Here is a 10,349-nt window from a genome sequence, read left to right as displayed (position 1 = left end):
GCCGCCGGGCATCTCGAGCGGGGGCTCGGATGCTCATCGGGCGGCCTAACAGGGGGGAAGGCGCCACGTCGTCCGTTGCGTGGTGCCTTCGGATAGAGTAGGTACGGGAGGGGGCCGCGTCCCCCCCTGGGTGGTATGCTAAGGCGGGGGCACACCGGATTGACATGCGCGCGCAGAGCACGGGTGCCCCCAGGAGTCTAGGGACGGACGGGGAGGAGTTAGTGGGTATACTCGGCGTTGCACCAACCAGCCGAGGAGTCCCACATAACCCGGACCACCCCCCCCCCCCCGGGGGGGTTCGGGTATCCGTAACGAGATTACCTCCTCGGAAAAAAAAAAAAAAAAAAAAAAAAAAAAAAATAGGGGATAGGATAGGATAGAGGATAGGATAGGATAGAGGACAAGATAGGATAGAGGATAGGATAGGATAGAGGGTAGAGGATAGGATAGAAGATAGGATAGGATAGAGGATAGGATAGGATAGAGGATAGGATAGGATAGAGGATAGAGGATAGGATAGGATAGAGGATAGGATAGGATAGAGGATAGGATAGGATAGAGGATAGGATAGGACAGAGGATAGGGTAGGGTATTTGATAGGATAGAGGATAGGATAGGATAGAAGATAGGATAGGATAGAGGACAGGATAGGATAGAGGATAGGATAGGATACAGGATTTTATTGGATACAGGAAAGGATAGGTTTGAGGATAGGATAGGATGGAGGATAGGATAGGATAGAGTATAGGATAGGATAGACGATAGGATAGGATAGAGGATAGGATAGGATAGAGCATAGGATAGGATAGAGGATAGGATAGGATAGAGGATAGGATAGGATAGAGGATAGGATAGGACAGAAGATAGGATAGGATAGAGGATAGGATAGGATACAGGATTTTATAGGATACAGGAAAGGATAGGTTTGAGGATAGGATAGGATGGAGGATAGGATAGGATAGAGTATAGGATAGGATAGAGGATAGGATAGACGATAGGATAGGATAGAGGATAGGATAGGATAGAGCATAGGATAGGATAGAGGATAGGATAGGATAGAGGATAGGATAGGATAGAGGATAGGATAGGACAGAGGATAGGATAGGGGATTTGATAGGATAGAGGATAGGATAGGATAGAGGATTGGATAGGATAGAGGATAGATGATAGGATAGGATAGAGGATAGGATAGGGGATTTGATAGGATAGAGGATAGGATAGGATAGAGGATTGGATAGGATAGAGGATAGATGATAGGATAGGATAGAGGATAGGATAGGGGATTTGATAGGATAGAGGATAGGATAGGATAGAGGATAGGATAGGATAGAATATAGGATAGGATAGAGGACAGGATAGGATAGAGGATAGGATAGGATAGAGGATAGGATAGGATAGAAGATAGGATAGGATAGAGGATAGGATAGGATAGAGGATAGGATAGGATAGAGGATAGGATAGGACAGAGGATAGGATAGGGGATTTGATAGGATAGAAGATAGGATAGGATAGAGGATAGGATAGGATAGAGGATAGGATAGGATAGAGGATAGGATAGGATAGGATAGGATAGGATAGGATAGAGGATAGGATAGGACAGAGGATAGGATAGGGGATTTGATAGGATAGAGGATAGGATAGGATAGAGGATTGGATAGGATAGAGGATAGATGATAGGATAGGATAGAGGATAGGATGGGGGATTTGATAGGATAGAGGATAGGATAGGATGGAAGATAGGATAGGATAGAGGATAGATGATAGGATAGGATAGAGGATAGGATAGGGGATAGGATAGGATAGAGGATAGGATAGGATAGAAGATAGGATAGGATAGAGGATAGGATAGGATAGAGGATAAGATAGGATAGAGGATAGGATAGGATAGAGGATAGAGGATAGGATAGGATAGAGGATAGGATAGGAAAGAGGATAGGGTAGGGGATTTGATAGGATAGAGGATAGGATAGGATAGAAGATAGGAGAGGATAGAGGATAGGATAGGATAGAGGATAGGATAGGATAGAGGATAGGATAGGATAGAGTATAGGATAGGATAGAAGATAGGATACGATAGAGGATAGGATAGGATAGAGGATAGGATAGGATAGAGGATAGAGGATAGAGGATAGAGGATAGGATAGGATAGAGGATAGGATAGGATAGAGGATAGGATAGGATAGAGGATAGGATAGGATACAGGATTGGATAGGATACAGGAAAGGATAGGTTTGAGGATAGGATAGGATGGAGGATAGGATAGGATAGAGTATAGGATAGGATAGAGGATAGGATAGACGATAGGATAGGATAGAGGATAGGATAGGATAGAGGATAGGATAGGATAGAGGATAGGATAGGATAGAGGATAGGATAGGACAGAGGATAGGATAGGGGATTTGATAGGATAGAGGATAGGATAGGATAGAGGATAGGATAGGATAGAGGATAGGATAGGATAGAATATAGGATAGGATAGAGGATAGGATAGTATAGAGGATAGGATAGGATAGAGGATAGAGGATAGGATAGGATAGAGGATAGGATAGGATAGAGGATAGGATAGGATAGAGGATAGGATAGGATAGAGGATAGGATAGGACAGAGGATAGGGTAGGGGATTTGATAGGATAGAGGATAGGATAGGATAGAGGATAGGATAGAGGATAGGATAGGATAGAGGATAGGATAGGATAGAGGGTAGGATCGGAAAGAGGATAGGATAGGATAGAGGATAGGAAAGGAAAGAGGATAGGATAGGACTGAGGATAGGATAGGACAGAGGATAGGATAGGGGATTTGATAGGATAGGATAGAGGATAGGATAGGACAGAGGATAGGATAGGGGATTTGATAGGATAGGATAGAGGATAGGATAGAGCATAGGATAGGATAGAGGATAGGATAGGATAGAGGATAGGATAGGATAGAGGGTAGGATAGAATAGAGGACAGGATAGGATACAGGATTGGATAGGATACAGGAAAGGATAGGATTGAGGATAGGATAGGATGGAGGATAGGATAGGATAGAGTATAGGATAGGATAGAGGATAGGATAGACGATAGGATAGGATAGAGGATAGGATAGGATAGAGGATAGGATAGGATAGGATAGAGGATAGGATAGGACAGAGGATAGGATAGGGGATTTGATAGGATAGAGGATAGGATAGGATAGAGGATAGATGATAGGATAGGATAGAGGATAGGATAGGGGATTTGATAGGATAGAGGATAGGATAGGATAGAAGATAGGATAGGATAGAGGATAGATGATAGGATAGAGGATAGATGATAGGGTAGGATAGATGATAGGATAGGGGATAGGATAGGATAGAGGATAGGATAGGATAGAGGATAAGATAGGATAGAGGATAGGATAGGATAGAGGATAGAGGATAGGATAGGATAGAGGATAGGATAGGACAGAGGATAGGGTAGGGGTTTTGATAGGATAGAGGATAGGATAGGATAGAAGATAGGATAGGATAGAGGATAGGATAGGATAGAGGATAGGATAGGATAGAGGATAGGATAGGATAGAGTATAGGATAGGATAGAAGATAGGGTAGGATAGAGGATAGGATAGGATAGAGGATAGGATAGGATAGAGGATAGAGGATAGGATAGGATAGAGGATAGGATAGGATAGAGGATAGGATAGGATAGAGGATAGGATAGGACAGAGGATAGGGTAGGGGATTTGATAGGATAGAGGATAGGAAAGGATAGAGGATAGGATAGGACAGAGGATAGGATAGGACAGAGGATAGGATAGGGGATTTGATAGGATAGGATAGAGGATAGGATAGACGATAGGATAGGATAGAGCATAGGATAGGATAGACGATAGGATAGGATAGAGCATAGGATAGGATAGAGGATAGGATAGGATAGAGGATAGGATAGGATAGAGGGTAGGATAGAATAGAGGACAGGATAGGATACAGGATTGGATAGGATACAGGAAAGGATAGGATTGAGGATAGGATAGGATGGAGGATAGGATAGGATAGAGTATAGGATAGGATAGAGGATAGGATAGACGATAGGATAGGATAGAGGATAGGATAGGATAGAGGATAGGATAGGATAGAGGATAGGATAGGATAGAGGATAGGATAGGGGATTGGATACGATAGAGGATATGATAGGATAGAGGATAGGATATGCTAGAGGATAGGATATGCTAGAGGATAGGATAGGATAGAGGATAGGATAGGATAGAGGGTAGGATAGGATAGAGGATAGGATAGGATAGATGATAGGATAGGATTGAGGATAGGGTAGGATAGAGGATAGGATAGAGAATAGGATGGGATTTAGGATCGGAGAGGATAGGATATTGGATAGGATAGGTAATTGGATAGGATAGAGGATAGGCGACGATAGAGGATAGGATAGGGGATTGGATGGGATAGAGGACAGGAGACGATAGAAGATAGGATAGGGTACAGGATAGGATAGGATAGAGGATAGGATAGGGGATTGGATAGGTAAGAGCATAGGATAGGATAGAGGATAGGATCGGATAGAGGATAGGATAGGATAGAGGATATGATAGGATAGAGAATAGGATAGGATGGATGATATTATAGGATAGAGGATAGGATAGAGAATAGGATAGGATTTAGGATCGGAGAGGATAGGATATTGGATAGGATAGGTAATTGGATAGGAAAGAGGATAGGCGACGATAGAGGATAGGATAGGGTATTGGATGAGATAGAGGACCGGAAGCGATAGAAGATAGGATAGGGTACAGGATTTGATAGGATAGAGGATAGGATAGGGGATTCTATAGGTAAGAGCATAGGATAGGATAGAGGATAGGATCGGATAGAGGATAGGATAGTTGATTGGATACGATAGAGGATAGGATAGGATATAGGAAAGGATAGGATAGAGTATAGGATAGGGTAGAGGATAGGATAGGATAGAGGATAGGATAGGATAGAGAATAGGATAGGATAGAGAATAGGGTAGGATGGATGATATTATAGGATAGAGGATAGGATAGGATAGAGGATAGGATAGAGAATAGGATAGGATTTAGGATCGGAGAGGATTGGATAGAGGATAGGATAGAGGATAGGATATGTAATTGGATAGGATAGAGGATAGGCGACGATAGAGGATAGGATAAGGTAGAGGATAGGATAGGATAGAGGATAGGATAGGGGATTGGATGGGTTAGAGGATAGGATAGGATAGAGGATAGGATCGGATAGAGGATAGCATAGAGAATAGGATAGGATAGAGGATGGGACAGGATAGAGGATAACATAGGGGATTGGATAGGATAGAGGATAGGAGACGATAGAGGATAGGATAGGATAGAGGATAGGATAGGATAGAGAATAGGATAGAATGGATGATATTATAGGATAGAGGATATAATAGGATAGATGATAGGATACGATGGAGGATAGCATAGAAAATACGATATTACAGAGGATGGGACAGGATAGAGGATAACATAGGGGATTAGGATAGGATAGAGGATAGGAGACGATAGAGGATAGGATAGGATAAAGGATAGGATAGCATAGAGAATAGGATAGGATGGATGATATTATAGGATAGAGGATAGGATAGGATAGAGGATAGGATAGAGAATAGGATAGGATTTAGGATCGGAGAGGATAGGATAGAGGATAGGATAGGTAATTGGATAGGATAGAGGATAGTCGACGATAGAGGATAGGATAGGGAATTGGATAGGATAGAGGACAGGAGACGATATATTATAGGATAGGGTAAAGGATACGATAGGATAGAGGATAGGATAGGGGATTGGATGGGTTGGAGGATACGATATTATAGAGGATAGGATTTGATAGAGGATAGGGAATTGGATAGGATAGAGGATAGGATAGGATAGAGGATAGGATAGGATAGAGGATAGGATAGGATAGAGGATAGGATAGGATAGAGGATAGGATAGGATAGAGCATAGTATAGGATAGAGGATAGAATAGGATAGAGGATAGAATAGGATAGAGGATAGGATAGGATAGAGGATACGATATTATAGATGATAGGATAGGATAGAGGATAGGATAGGATAGAGGATAGGATAGGATAGAGGATAGGATAGGATAGAGGATAGGATAGGATAGAGGATAGGATAGGATAGAGGATAGGATAGGATAGAGGATAGGATAGGATAGAGGATAGGATAGGATTGAGGATAGGATAGGATAGAGGATAGGATCGGATAGAGGATAGGATAGGGGATTGGATAGGATAGAGAATAGGATAGGATAGAGGATAGGATAGGATAGAGCAGACGATAGAGGATAGGATACTATTCAGGGTACGATATTATAGAGGATAGGATAGGATAGAGGATAGGATAGGATAGAGGATAGTATAGGATAGAGAATAGGATAGGATAGAGGATAGGATGGGATGGAGAATAGGATAGGATAGAGGATAGGATAGGATAGAGGATAGGATAGGATACAGGATAGGATAGGATAGGATAGTATAGACGATAGGATATGATAGAGGATAGGATAGGATGGACGATAGGATAGAGGATAGGATACTATGGAGGATAGGATAGGATAGAAGATTGGATTGGATAGAGGATAGGATAGGATAGAGGATAGGATAGGATAGAGGATGGGATAGGATGGAGGATATGATATGATAGAGAATAGGATAGGATATATGATATTATCGGACAGAGGATAGGGTAGGATAGAGGATACGATATTATAGAGGATAGGATAGGATAGAGGATAGCATAGGGGATGGGATAGGATAGATGATACGATAGGATAGAGGATAAGATAGGATAGAGGATATGATAGGATAGAGGATTAGATAGGATACAGGATTGCATTCAGAATAGGATATGATAGAGGATAGGATAGAGGATAGGATAGAGGATTGGATAGGATTGAGGATATTATAGAATAGAGGAATGGATAGGATAGAGGATTGGATAGAATAGAGGATATTTTGGGATAGAGGATTGGATAGGACAGAGGATAGGATAGGACAGAGGATAGGATAGGATAGAGGATGGGAAAGGATAGAGGATAGGATGGTATAGAGGATGGGATAGTATAGAGGATACAATAGGATATAGGATAGGATAGGATAGAGGATAGGATAGGATAGAGGACAGGATAGGAAAGGGGATAGGATAGCATAGAAAAGAGGATACGACAGAAGGTAGGATCGGATAGAGGATATTATAGGATAGTGGATAGGATAGGATAGAGGATACAATAGGATAGAGGATAGGATAGGATAGAGGATAGGATAGGAAAGAGGATAGAATAGATTATAGGATACTCAGAAGGATAGGATAGGATAGAGGATTAGATTGGATAGAGGATAGGATAGGATAGAGGATAGGATAGGATAGAGGATGGGATAGGATGGAGGATATGATAGGACAGAGGATAGGATAGGGGATTGGATAGGATAGAGGATAGGATAGGATAGAGGATATTATAGGATAGAGGATAGGATAGGATAGAGGATAGGATACGTTAGAGGACAGGATAGGATAGAGGATAGGATACGATAGAAAATAGGATACGACAGAGGATAGGATAGGATAGAGGATTGGATAGGATAGAGGATAGGATAGGATAGAGGATAGGATAGGATAGAGGATGGGATAGGATGGAGGATATGATATGATAGAGAATAGGATAGGATATATGATATTATCGGATAGAGGATAGGGTAGGATAGAGTATAGGATAGGATAGAGGATAGGATAGACGATAGGATAGGATAGAGGATAGGATAGGATAGAGCATAGGATAGGATAGAGGATAGGATAGGATAGAGGATAGGATAGGATAGAGGGTAGGATAGAATAGAGGACAGGATAGGATACAGGATTGGATAGGATACAGGAATGGATAGGATTGAGGATAGGATAGGATGGAGGATAGGATAGGATAGAGTATAGGATAGGATAGAGGATAGGATAGACGATAGGATAGGATAGAGGATAGGATAGGATAGAGGATAGGATAGGATAGAGGATAGGATAGGATAGAGGATAGGATAGGATGGAGGATAGGATAGGATAGAAGATAGGATAGGATAGAGGATAGATGATAGAATAGGATAGAGGATAGGATAGGGGATAGGATAGGATAGAGGATAGGATAGGATAGAAGATAGGATAGGATAGAGGATAGGATAGGATAGAGGATAAGATAGGATAGAGGATAGGATAGGATAGGATAGAGGATAGAGGATAGGATAGGATAGAGGATAGGATAGGACAGAGGATAGGATAGGGGATTTGATAGGATAGAGGATAGGATAGGATAGAGGATTGGATAGGATAGAGGATAGATGATAGGATAGGATAGAGGATAGGATAGGGGATTTGATAGGATAGAGGATAGGATAGGATAGAGGATTGGATAGGATAGAGGATAGATGATAGGATAGGATAGAGGATAGGATAGGGGATTTGATAGGATAGAGGATAGGATAGGATAGAAGATAGGATAGGATAGAGGATAGATGATAGAATAGGATAGAGGATAGGATAGGGGATAGGATAGGATAGAGGATAGGATAGGATAGAAGATAGGATAGGATAGAGGATAGGATAGGATAGAGGATAAGATAGGATAGAGGATAGGATAGGATAGGATAGAGGATAGAGGATAGGATAGGATAGAGGATAGGATAGGACAGAGGATAGGGTAGGGGTTTTGATAGGATAGAGGATAGGATAGGATAGAAGATAGGATAGGATAGAGGATAGGATAGGATAGAGGATAGGATAGGATAGAGGATAGCATAGGATAGAGTATAGGATAGGATAGAAGATAGGATAGGATAGAGGATAGGATAGGATAGAGGATAGGATAGGATAGAGGATAGGATAGGATAGAGGGTAGGATAGAATAGAGGACAGGATAGGATACAGGATTGGATAGGATACAGGAATGGATAGGATTGAGGATAGGATAGGATGGAGGATAGGATAGGATAGAGTATAGGATAGGATAGAGGATAGGATAGACGATAGGATAGGATAGAGGATAGGATAGGATAGAGGATAGGATAGGATAGAGGATAGGATAGGATAGAGGATAGGATAGGATAGAGGATAGGATAGGACAGAGGATAGGATAGGGGATTTGATAGGATAGAGGATAGGATAGGATAGAGGATTGGATAGGATAGAGGATAGATGATAGGATAGGATAGAGGATAGGATAGGGGATTTGATAGGATAGAGGATAGGATAGGATAGAGGATTGGATAGGATAGAGGATAGATGATAGGATAGGATAGAGGATAGGATAGGGGATTTGATAGGATAGAGGATAGGATAGGATAGAAGATAGGATAGGATAGAGGATAGATGATAGAATAGGATAGAGGATAGGATAGGGGATAGGATAGGATAGAGGATAGGATAGGATAGAAGATAGGATAGGATAGAGGATAGGATAGGATAGAGGATAAGATAGGATAGAGGATAGGATAGGATAGAGGATAGAGGATAGGATAGGATAGAGGATAGGATAGGACAGAGGATAGGGTAGGGGTTTTGATAGGATAGAGGATAGGATAGGATAGAAGATAGGATAGGATAGAGGATAGGATAGGATAGAGGATAGGATAGGATAGAGGATAGGATAGGATAGAGTATAGGATAGGATAGAAGATAGGATAGGATAGAGGATAGGATAGGATAGAGGATAGGATAGGATAGAGGATAGAGGATAGCATAGGATAGAGGATAGGATAGGATAGAGGATAGGATAGGATAGAGGATAGGATAGGACAGAGGATAGGGTAGGGGATTTGATAGGATAGAGGATAGGATAGGATAGAAGATAGGATAGGATAGAGGACAGGATAGGATAGAGGATAGGATAGGATAGAGGATAGGATAGGATAGAGGATAGGATAGGATAGAAGATAGGATAGGATAGAGGACAGGATAGGATAGAGGATAGGATAGGATAGAGGATAGGATAGGATAGAAGATAGGATAGGATAGAGGATAGAGGATAGGATAGGATAGAGGATAGGATAGGAAAGAGGATAGGGTAGGGGATTTGATAGGATAGAGGATAGGATAGGATAGAAGATAGGAGAGGATAGAGGATAGGATAGGATAGAGGATAGGATAGGATAGAGTATAGGATAGGATAGAAGATAGGATAGGATAGAGGATAGGATAGGATAGAGGATAGGATAGGATAGAGGATAGAGGATAGAGGATAGAGGATAGGATAGGATAGAGGATAGGATAGGATAGAGGATAGGATAGGATAGAGGATAGGATAGGATACAGGATTGGATAGGATACAGGAAAGGATAGGTTTGAGGATAGGA

The sequence above is a fragment of the Halictus rubicundus genome, unplaced genomic scaffold (genome assembly GCF_050948215.1).
Source record: "Halictus rubicundus isolate RS-2024b unplaced genomic scaffold, iyHalRubi1_principal scaffold0108, whole genome shotgun sequence".
NCBI classification, from domain to species: domain Eukaryota; kingdom Metazoa; phylum Arthropoda; class Insecta; order Hymenoptera; family Halictidae; genus Halictus; species Halictus rubicundus.
Note: the sequence above shows the minus strand (reverse complement) of the source record.